The sequence below is a fragment of the Athene cunicularia genome (assembly GCF_003259725.1).
Source record: "Athene cunicularia isolate RWA chromosome Z unlocalized genomic scaffold, athCun1 chrZ_part3, whole genome shotgun sequence".
Taxonomy (NCBI): Eukaryota; Metazoa; Chordata; class Aves; order Strigiformes; family Strigidae; genus Athene; species Athene cunicularia.
The window spans coordinates 2,015,290-2,027,567 of record NW_020799144.1 but is presented as its reverse complement, the minus strand read 5'-3'; positions in this window follow the sequence as shown (position 1 = coordinate 2,027,567).

The following is a 12,278-nucleotide window of genomic DNA, read 5'->3' as shown; positions in this document are numbered from 1 at the left end:
GGACGGGGGGGGGACAGGACTGGCACGGTGAGATGTACCCAAGGATGGGGGTGTTTCCCTACCAAGCAGCTCCAGTGACACTCGAAGAGTGGACACCTGGTTGAGCTCCTCCAGGTCTTCACCTAGGAAACTGGATGCATCAGTGAAGGTGGCCCAGGGCTAGCTGAACCGAAATTTGGAGACAAAATGGAGGGAAGTAGTGCCTATCACACTGTAAGGCCTCCAGCTACAACAGTTCATGCAACTGAGACTAGCCAGAAAGGTTGACCTACTTGCACAAATTCATTCATAGCAAAGGGGATGAAGCTTTGGTCACATCTGCTACAGAGCTCTGCTGGAGGAGAAGAATCTGATGTGTTGCTGGTGCTGGTAGGGGACAGGGAGGGAATCCTGGGCTCTAAAATACACCCAGTATCCCTGGCATTGTGGGCAAGTCTCTGTCACTCAGTCCTTTCACAGTAGACACAACTTGAAACCAGGGGCTGGAGCTATTACCCATCACCAAAGCCTTCCCATGGGATAACAAAAGCATTTCCTTGAAATTTAAATTCACACACAAGAGCCAAATCTCTACAGAGATTTCAGTCTTGAGAGATGCAAGTGCAGGCTCTGTAAGCTTTTTAAGCCCATCTATTCCATTAAGCACCTCTAAAGACTCTGAGGGCAGTGACTATTTTACAAACATTGTTTGCAAATCTATTGGTTTCTACTCAGAAGATAGCAGAAATGGAGAAACATTCACAGTACAAGCTCTGCAGTGTCATATGGCATTTTTTTGCTGAGTCAAGAGTCATTTATCAGACCTTACCAGGCTTTGGAGTGACTGAGTGGATGGAAGGTGTGAGAAGCTGAGTTAGCCACAGACTGAGTGTGCACCCATTTCCCATGGAGCACTGAAACACCCAAGGATTTCCACCTGTTCTTCCATGTTTCATAGGACCTGCAAGCAACCCAGAATATGTTAAGCTCTTTGTGAGAGTTCTTCCAGCTGCGATGTCCCCCTATGGCATACAGAACCATAGAATAGATTCATTTATGTTGGAAAAGACCCTTAAGACCATCAAGTCCATCTATTAACCTAACAGTACCAAGTCCACCACTAAACCATGTCCCTAAGCACTACATCTACATGTCTTTTAAATACCTCCAGGGATGGTGACTCAAGCACTTCCCTGGGCAGCCTCTTCCAGTGCTTGAGAACCCTTCCAGTGAAGACATTTTTCCCAAAATGCCATCTAACTGCTGCAACTGCAACTTGAAGTGGTTTCCTCCTGTGCTATCCCTTGTTACTTGGGAAATGACACCAACCCTCACTTCCCTACAACCTCATTTCAAATAGTTGTAGGGAGTGATAGGGTCTCCTTTGAGCATCCTTTTCTCCAGACTAAACAACCCCAGTTCCCTCAGCCAGTCCTCAGAGGACTTGTGCTCTAAATCCTTCACCAGCTTCATTGCTCATATTTGGACACGCTCCAGCACCTCCATGTCTTTCTCGTAGTGGAGGGCACAAAACTCAACACAGTATTAAGGTGTGATATGTTTTCTTTCTTCCCCAACACTGTCTTTGCATGGTAGAGCATCCTGCAAGATACAGTTTTCAGGATGTCTGCATCCCATGGCCATGCAGCATCACACAGTGTTGGAACACTGACACCCCCACCAGCGTGGGACATCTTGCCTTCACTTGTGAGCTACAAGAAACTCCCCTGTGAATGACTTAGAAGCCTCACATCTCTTTATGCCATCCATGCTTCTGGCCCACCCTTCTGTATCAGAGCCTTCCCATATCTGCTCTCCTGCCACCACCCTGTTGCTTCTTTTGGGGCTGTTAAACCTGCCCCACCTCTCTGGAGGTACCATGTAATCTGCTGTGGACACAGGGGAGGAGCCCTAGAGTGAAGTGGTAACTCAAGGGATAAGCACAAAGGCAGCAAAGATGACCGCAGACCCCCAGGTTACATGTTAAGAAACCCACATGCACAAAATTTCAAACCCTGGAGCTTACAGGGACCTAGAGAGAGAACATGCAGAAAGCAAAGCCTGTACATTAAAAAAAAAAAAAAAAAAAGCCTGGAAAAGACTGGTGGCAGGCCAGATCTGCTCACCCCTGAGGACCTGCTCTGCTCCAGGGCAAGTCTTAGAACTGCCCAAGGTGGTGGGATCGTCCCTGCCATGAAAGGCAAGCAATTTGCAGAGGACCTGGGGGTAGTCACATTGTTGGGTTCTTCTACCACCCTTGGAGTCACTTTGAAATCACCAGGGAGTGGGATGGGGATGTTAAGGCACTAGCTCCTCACCAGAGCATAAGCAGTTGCGTATTTCACAGAGAAAAGTGCTGGTAGAAGCTGAATCCCAAATACTCTGGCACTGAGTGTGTTAGAAACTGGCTGAAGCAATGACGTGTCCCTGGTCCAGCAGAGTTGTTACACACAGGTATAATAAGCTTTTCTGCACTATTGTGTCATGAGAAACTTTGAATGCAGTTTGCAGAGGAGACCAGGATTGCCAACTCATCTCCCATGCAGGAAACTGAGGCAGACTGACATGGGGGCCCAGCCATGCAGACCACAGAGCATGGAGCAGGATCTCAGGATTGAAGTCATTGTACCAAGCAGAGTTTCGCCTGTGCAGCTATACTGGTCCCTAAGATGGTCCTACAGAGGCTGCATGAGCCTACATTCTGTGCAGGTCTGGTGCTGGAATGGGCAACAAGGAGCTAGGAGCAATGACTAAAGGATACCTTTCTGTGGGAGTAAGGGACCAGGTGGGTCTTCCCAGTGGTTTTGCTAGGCCTGCACTTTGACATCCTGCTTCATGAGGGAAGTGCTTTGCTCACAGTCTGCTCAGGTACCGGACCAAGTAATTGGGAAGTCCTCAATATGCACAGGCCCTTGGCTGGAGTCATTATTCTGTCTGAATTTCCTAGGAAGGTGGGTGCAGTCCTTGGACACGTCACATGAATCTGTCAGTCTCCATCCTTAGGGGATTACAAAGCATTATGATGCCACAGCCACCCTGGCCTCATGCAGCAGACAGTCCTGCTGTAAGGGGGGCTGGAGTGGAGACGGAGGTCTCTTCTCACCAGCGCTGGTAGGTTCCTATACAAACATCTTTCAAACAGCATATATCCCATTTCAGACCTTGCAAAGGGTCCTCAAGGACTAACACCTCCCTGCACTCTGGAAACAAGCAGTTAGAGAAGTGCTGCATTCTGCCCTGCCATGCAGCTTCTTTCTACTAAAAAGAGGCAGTTTAGCAGCAGTAAGTTTCCCAGCTGAAGTGGAATTATTTGATGTCTAAAAACATTAAGATGTTTTGCAATCTAGACAGTAGATCCAGAGCACAGACTTGCATACTCTGTACTCTGATAAGGAAAATATTATTGCTCTACTAGTGGCCTAGGAAGATAAGAGGGTTTGGGTGTCAGTCTGCCTTTTTTCTCAAGCTCTATTCAGCACCAGCACCTCCAGATGCTGCTCACAGAGAACTAAGCTGTTGCATTTTTAAAACTGCAAAGACAAATGGAGCATTCAGGCACAGTATCTGCTTCTTCCAACCCTTCCCTGGAACCCTCTGAAGTCAATGTGGACCAGACTCAGCCAAGTAAGGGTAAGACCACTTCTAACTTGAGTTTCTGGAGAGAGAATGATCTTTGTGACCAGAGGTTTATCAAAAAGGAGTTAGTTATTACCATTTTATGCTTGGGGGTTGGAGGATGCACATTTAACTTGAAATATACATATGGCTTGTTCTGTGTTGTGTTTCAGATCACAAAGTCAGGAAAAGCACCTATAAAGGCTTTTCAGCTAAGACAAAGTGCCTCAGGCAGCATCAATATATTGTCTGAAGACTGGCAGTACTGCCTCATTGCTCTCTTAGCTTGATGGATTTTTTTTCTTTTCATTTCATCTCCATATCTTTGTGTCCTATGCTAAACTTTTTCATCAGGATGCAGATGTTTTACTGTGATCTTTCCTGCCTATTGCTAGCATGTGATGGATGGCCCTGCAGCAGCTGTGGGAGTGTTCTCTTGGACCAGTTAGAAATGAACGAAGAGTGTTTGCTACCTGTGTAAAACAATTTGCTTAGGAGGGGTTGGGAAGGAGACTGATTGCAAGCAGCTAAAAATACTTTTACGGCTCACAAGACATTTTGAAAGGGAAAGAAAGTTACTCTGGCTGCAAAGGGCTGTGCAAGGGATTATGTACTGCAGTAGTTAAACTGAAGCCCTGTTGCAGATCCTGCTACTGCAACTTGAAACCTCAACTTCCCAGGCAGCTTCCTGCCTTTTGCTATATGGGTGGCAGAGTCATCTCCTGCTGGCTGTGTTCTCCTCCCTCTGATACTGCTTCAGGTCAGGAAACAGCCTCCTACTTGGGCACCATCTACTCAGCTGTATGTTTGTAGTCCACATGCAGTGTACTTCTTCTCAGAGGCTGACACTGTCTTTGTTCATGCTGAGATGCCCCTGTTGTTGCCTGTGGCCTTCACATCTGTATCACATTCTGCTGTGCCCTTTCTCTTTTGTCTGGTTAGGCTATAATTTTTTTAGGAGAGGAACCATCTTTTGTATGGATCTACAGTGCTCAGGGCTCAGTGCTCAGGGCAAAGGGAGGTCATGGACCTACTGTACAAAAAATGGCAATTAAAAAAAAATCAAATGAACCAAAAAAAACAACCAACCAAAACAGAAGAACTAATAGGCAACAACAGAAAGTAGGAAAGCCCAGCTTGTGGCTACTTGTGTGGTTTTTGGTACCAGTCTCCTCACCCTCAGCAGTGTGTACTAGCTCTGTCCTGGTCTCTGGTTGGGTCACCATCCCCTACAGTCTCAACCTAATACACATGAGCATCTGTGTCCAGGAAAGCCTGCCCCCTCTGGCGCACCCCCCTCACCCCCACAGATTTGTTCTTATGTTGTAGGACTGGCTGTTCTGCAGGGCAAGGCTTTCTCCTTAGCTAGTTAGATGAGCATCTTAATCTCAGATCCAGTTGCAGCTATCTAGGGAAAAGGGTAACAAAGGAACAAACACAAAGAATTATCTTGCAGCCTGTAGTGATGCTGGCCAAGGGATTTCATGGTGTTCTCATGGCATGGGAAACCTGCCCCATGATTCCATCATGCCCCAGGTCCCTACAGTGGTGAGTAGGTTGGACAAGGGTCACCCCGAGGCTGCAGCAGCAGGAGGAAAACAGCAACTAGAAATTTAGAGTAACTTTCAGCATGGAAGCCTGAGAGCTTTGAGTGGTGTGTCATCAGGTCCTGCACACTGAGGCTGATCTGGAACTACAGTGCCCAAGCAGCTTTGTATCAAGACCCGCTTCATGACAAAAAGAATGACTCTTGCATTAGTGCTCTGTCACCAGGCAGAAGGGATTGAATTGTCCCTTAGCCAGGATGTCATGTTAGCACTCTATTTGTTCTTGTAGTCAACATCAACACCTACTTCTTGAGAGATCGGAAGATGCTTCAGAAAAGAAAAGCAGAAGCCTTTGAGAGAGACTCAATGATTTGTTTTCAGAGGTCAGTCTTACTTATGCTGTGGAGTCATTTTCTTGGTGCACTTCAACTGAGCCCAGGCATGGCAGCGTAGCCCTGCCATCTTTGCACAGGGACAGAGCCAAGCTGGGCCCCATCAGTCTTCCGTGGGGAAATTTGACCTTCAGGCATTAGCTGCTGAAGGCCTAGGCAGGCACTGAGGGGCAGAGATGGATGGGGTGGGTTACATAGGTGGTGGGTTGGGTGGCAAGCAATCCTCAACCACAGTGCAGGACTGTGGTTTGGTGCCCAAGCTCCTGCCCCCCAGGATGGGCACAGGAGGCTGCCATGTGGGGCTGGGGAGGAGGGCTGCAGAGGTGCAGCTTTTGCTGGGATGGACTGGGTCTCGATCACACCAGGGTCTTGGCAAAATGGCCTCAGGGCAGGAGGGAAAGTCCTCTCCCCCCATGTTCAACTCTTCACCCATGTGAAATCCCCTGGCAGGAAGCAGAAGAAAGGTCAGAAGAAATGCAGAGGACCCAAGCCAAAACAGAGTCGCCAGACTCTGGTGAAGTCTAGCCCAGAGCTAAAACTGGATCTGGGCCCCCAGCCCAACCTGCAGGAGGATAAGCCTTCAGTCTCTAAGGCTGCAGTGGCTGATCCAGGGCATCAAGTATCAGTGCTGGCTAGCCAGGATGAGATCAGTGGGATGCAACTGGGAGCCATGGAAGGGAAGGTGGCAGCCAGTGTCCAGTATCCTAAAGGTAAGCTGCTGGAGAGCCACTAGCTCTGTTGGGTTTTAGGGGCATTGCAGTGCCACCTCTTGAGGTCTGGCAGCCAAGGTTTTCCAGCTTATCAACAACCAGACCACAACACCACTAGGGCATGGGTCCCTACCCAACCAAATATGACTTGGGTAGCTGTGAAAGTGTTGGGGGGATGTTGCAGCTCTTGGGACAGATATCACTCTCCAAGTCATGGGGAGTGATTAAAAGCCCACTACTGTCAGTAGAGTTGTTGGCATAGGGTCTGTGGTCCCTGTTCCTAATTAACTCCTTGTCCTAAGGACACCTCTGTGGCTCTGCCAAATGCCAGCTAAGATCAGAGATGCTGTGGAGAGAAGATGTGGTCTTTTGAGGTCAGACCTGGTTAGGGAGAGCCAAAGCCTGGACACACTGCCCACAGTCCACCTGGTTTCAGGGCTGACACCGGGGTTGCAGGGAGGGAAAGGTGGGTATTAGGGTGTGTGTCTGCAGGGGACTACCCCACATCACACCGGTTCAACTCCCACCCCTGAAATCCTGAAATAAACAAGCATCAGGACTGCATTTATTTGCCTCCTGCCTTTAAACCCACCAGGGGTTTACCGTCTCCACTCCACAACCCATGGGGCTGCCATGTCCTTTGAAAAGCAGGCAGGCCACCAGGAGCCACCTAATGTCAGAGGCAATTGCAGGAGCCTGGCCATGGGAGCTTTAACATGGCATGGAGGGGTAATGTATGAGAAATGCCCAATTTGAAATAATCTGTCTTTTACATGCCCTATAGATGAAGAAGAGCTGATGAAACCAGCAGAAGATGAAACACTGGAAGCTTTGAATTTTCTTCTGGAATATGACCAGCAGGATAATGAATAGATCACACACTTTCTAGCATGACTAGTTTAATATTCTGTTGAGGGGATGTTTTTTTTGGTTTTGTTTTCACTCCTGTCTGACAAACCTTTATAAGCATTGGAGAAACATTTTCACGAACTCATGTATTCTAAGTAATAAAGCTCACACTCATAGTCACTCTGCTTTCTGCTTCTTTCAGGTTATGATGAGGGGTAATGTGGTCGCTCGCCTAAAGCAGTCCTTTGAGAGTTGCCTGATGCCTGCAGCTCATGAAACCCCCTGCCCTCTCTGCCAGCATGGTGTTTCACCTGAGTGGCAGTCCCATGGAGGGCTGACAGGGCATCACCACACTGCAGTTTAAGTGTATAGACCACATCCATGTTTCTGAAAGGCATTTCTGATTTGCAGAAATGCAAGTGGCATTGTGAAGCTGAAACCCACCATGATTTTTAGCTGGCTGGAGCTGCCCAGCTTGGACTTTTTCCAGCTCCTTATGTTATTATGCTCAGTCTGAAAGTCTTTCCCACAGTCTGCTTTTCTCCCCTGTGAACAGCTTGCTTTCCTAAAGCCTGGAAAGCATTTTGTTTCCTCTGCCAACCTTGCTGAGCCGCTGGTTGGTTAGAAACAGCTAAGTGTGACAGGCTGAAACTTTTGTCAGGGAAATGCCATTTGGCGAAAAGACAGGAGCCACTCTGTGCAGCTGCTGTGTCCCTGCTCCCCAGTCATGCACACAGGATTTCTCCTGAGGCTAGGAAGGAATGGGGCACCCTCTCTCTCCTCCCACATTTTGGGTCTTGTGGCCTTCTCTCCGGTGTGTGGCAGGGGGGTGGCTCTCTTACATTCCTGTAATATCTTGACACAGAGGGTCTTTGTCTTCTTAGGCTGGGACTGAAGTCTCTATCACCATTACCTGACTTACCAAGGGTCTGTATCCCAGAGCACAGTGCTAGCCAGACCCTGAGGTCACCCTCAATTTGGGTGATTTATGGATTTTTTGTGGCTCTGGAGATGTCGCTGCCACTGTCCTGGGGCCATGCAGGTTCTGTGTCTCAGCAGATGTGGCATCTCACTGGTGACACCAGTAATACTCCCACCCCTGCTTCAGTCCCAGGAACATCACACGAGGGTCAACTGTTCACAAGTGCTTACTACCTGTTATGGAGGTATACCAAAGAGGTTTCATACAGATAATAAACTTGAACAAACTTTAACTTGTAACCAAATCCTTGTAACCAAATCCAAACAGCTCAAACCAACAAGACACTGGGGGTAACCAGAACAATGCTCTGGTAACATTTGACAGACTATAGGTTTGCTGTACCAGTTAGTGAAGTTATTACTACACAATGACACAGAAGAAGGATGACACGGAAGAATTATGACTCCAAAGTGTGCACATACTCACTCATTGAACAGGAAACCTGTCACTCCCTCTCAATCAAGGGTACCCAGAAGATGTAATCACTCACCTAAGGGGGCAAGGGCTCACTCAAGAATATCCAGAAAAGTATTCACTCACCAAGGAGGAGGTGAGAGCACTCAATCCCAGGAAGTTTTCTTTGGTGCTGTCCCAGTCCCAAGGGGAAGGTTTCTGATCACAGACCTGCTGCTCCGAGGAGAACCACTCAAAAGGGGTCTCTGGCAAGGGACCCATTTTAAAGCCTGGTTGGATATGAACTGTGGTCATATATGGTCAGCATTCTAGAAACTTCTTTTGACCGAGGCATTATATTGGCTGAGGGCCTTCTCTGTCAACCAGGCACAACCGGAATGCCTCAGGGAATCCCTCCAGCATGGAGGGAGATGTAGCTGGGGGGGATGCTGACTCCAGACCAAGGCACTGGCTGAAGGCAGCTGAGGCTGCACTGGTCTGAAGGGGAGACAGAGGCAGGAGGCCATGTTATGGTTGAGCACCATCACAAAAGCTGTGCTGGGATCCTCCTGTGAGTGTAGTGTCCACACCACATTGCGAGGAGGTTGGGCTGTAGGGTCTGCTGCTGCCAGGCAGGCCAGGACACCCTTGGCCTGGTGGAGCCCCACACATGCTGTGGTGGAGGCCAGCAAGAGCTGGTGGCTCTTTCCATCTCTCCAACCTTCTGCAGTGCTCACAGGGAGGGGGAGTCAGCTTCACTGCCCACCTCCACATCTGCAGACATTTAGGCTAGTCTGGCTCACAGAGTTCTTCAGGTTTTGGGGACAAATTTCTGTGAGGCTTTAGACTCATCTCACAGCTCCCGTCAGTCAAGGAAGGCACAAACCAACCATGTTCCTCCTCTAGTGTTGAAGTGGAGCTGTAGGAGGTAGCGAGGGCCTGGCAGGGTGAGGTCTCCATGATCATGGGGCAATGCTCATTTTTGAAACATGAGTGGGCAGTGGTGCTGATCTTGCATCGCTAAGGCTGGGGAGCTCCCTGTGAGCAGAAGCTCACAGAAACCAAAGAAATCACCTCTGTCCATCTCTGCAGAGATGTCTTCCATGGCCATGAGGTCCTGGAGTCACCCCAAGTACCACACACTGTCTTAGAGCTGCTCTCACTCTAACAGGCTTTGGCAGCTGGTAAGAAAGGTGTGCCTGCAAGCAGCAAATCTTATCGCAATATAACCAAGGGAAAGATAAAGCCCTCCCTATCAGCACTTTCACTCACAACGCACTTTCTTTCTCTGACCAGAGGACAGATAACAGAGTTCTTGCTTATACGGATGGGGTTCAGATGCAAAGCTAGAAATGTAGGGGTCCATGTGCATCCCTCAGGTATGTTCTGCTGTCTAAATGGAGCTGGGGACTGGCTGGCAAGGGTGGCTGTATCTAGGGAAAGGAGGCTGTTGTTTTGCAGATGCAATGCATCACCTTCTCTCTCCCTTCCCTCCTTCCTGAGCCTCAAAACGATGTCTTTACCCAAGGCCATTAACAGAGCATCTGATAAAGGAAATTTTCACCCTCTGGGATGACAAATAGGGTCTGGATCTGACATGAAGAGGAAGGCTGGCAGAGGTCAGAATCCTTTAACAAACTGTAGCCTTCTTGATGATGAAGAGTAGGTAATGGGTACAGGGAGATGGCTTCTGAGCTACGGGGCCAGCATAGGGAGCTTGGTCAGTGCCCAACACAATGCTGTCCTCCTTGCTCTGCTGTACCTGTGAGAAATTTGCATGAGGCTCTTCGAGGATGCTCTGACCTACTACCTGAGCCACACAGACCAAGGCAAGCATGCTGTGATATGCGGTGGGTATGATCGCTATTTATTTTCTCCTCACTTGTGAGATTCAGCTTGATGTTTGTTAATGTCAACTGGGTTGGGCTGACCATGCTGCTGTGAGCTCATCTCAGGGCCACAGGTCCTGAAGAGTGTGGGGAGCCATCCTGAGGCCTCACAGCAATGACAGGACAGCTGAGAAGAGAGAAGCTATATCGAGGAGAACCAGACTCTCCTCTGTCCACTGCCAACAACCTTTTAACATCCTTCCAGGAAACATGCTTCCAGCTCTATGGGAGAAGTTGGTTTGTGCACCCTGGCTTCCTGCTTCTCAAATTGCTCTTGTGAAACTGGGTTCAAATCCCACATTTCCAGAAAGTCTGGGGTGATTTGTGGCAGGCTGTTGCTCATGAATTATGTTTTGAGCTGGGAAGGTTTTCTGGTTCTTAGTCATAGGTAAGACTGAGCAGAAAGAAGTGGGCCAGCAACTTAGAGCCAGAGGCCACCAGAGGTCAATGTAAATCCATTCCATCCCACCCACAAGAGCCTGGTCTTGCAGAGATAAGAAAACATTCTGGTTCATTTACCAATATTGACATTAAGCAGTAAATCCTGGTGACAGCAAATACCCACTCCCTCTTTGGTCATCATTTCCTGCTCAGAGTGTGTTAGCTCTGATCCCTTCTGTTCTCTGTTCACCATTTAAATAAATACCTCTCTAATACTACCAGGGCTGCAGCTGAGTGCCCAGCTGGGCTTAGCTGTGCTCCACTGGCTGGCCTGGCCCTCCTATTTCATCAGAAAACCATATAACTGTAGAAAAAGTTAAGTGGGAAGATATCTCTGGAGACCTTGAATCCAATATCTGTTCAAGCATGGCTAACTCTGACCAGACTGCTTAGCACTTTTTCCAACTAAGACTGGAGATGCACCCTCTCTGGTCTCCATCCCAGGCCTGTCCCACTCTCAAGGGAAGAAGGTTTTTCCTTACGTTCAACCAGACTTTCCCTCATCACAGTTTTTGCTCCTCGACTCTTGCCCCATCACAGTGCACTTCAGAGGCGAACCCAGCTCCATCTTCTCTGCAACCTTCTTTAGGACTGCAAGTTACACTCCATGCTCTCCTTCTCTTCTCCAAGTGAACAAACCCAATTCCTTCAGCCTGTCCTATGCTCCAGCTCCCTATCTCAATGACCCCAGCTGGGTTCCAGTATAACAATACCTTTCTTATGCTGGATTACTCTAACTGTTATAAACTGACTTCTTAAATTTGGCTGAGTCAGAGTTTTATTTAGCGAGCAGCAACAAGCAAAACAGCTCTGGGTGGCCGGGGAGTCTCCTGCTCCAACAACGGCCCGCACCTCTCAAGGAATTTTGTCTTAATTTTATACTACAAAGCATTGCATATTCATTAAATGCCTATACATATACATTACCTAAACCCGCCTACTCCCGCTTCGTATGGTAATTCGCTTATCAGTCTTTTACGCTTGCGCAGCTGTCAAAAATATGGGTAAAGGTCTCTAAATTATGGGCGGTGGTCATCTGGGATGAAGGCCACAGGTCCTCCTCACAGCGTACTTTTCACCCTTCGCCTGGAATGTGATGATCCACTAAGTCTGCAGTGTCCTTATCAGCCTAGGCCCAGCAGTCTCCTTGAATAAGGAGATTTATGGCTGTGAATACTCCCTTGTTGGCTTAATTGTGCGTCTGCAACTCTTCACACCTCTTTGAAGTGAAGATGCTTCTTCTCTTGTTGTTCACCCCCCAACCCCCCCCTTTCTTCCTGTCACCATATACACTTAGAATGTTTAATTCAATTAAACATTTGCTGTTAGTATTATACAACATACAATAGTTCGTATGACCATTTGCTTTTCTATTGTCTTCCTACTGGATCTGATGAACAGACGGTTTGCTACCTATTGCATAACTACATCCAGTCTTCCAGGTGTGGGCTCCTCCACATGGAGCAGGGGGAATGGCCACT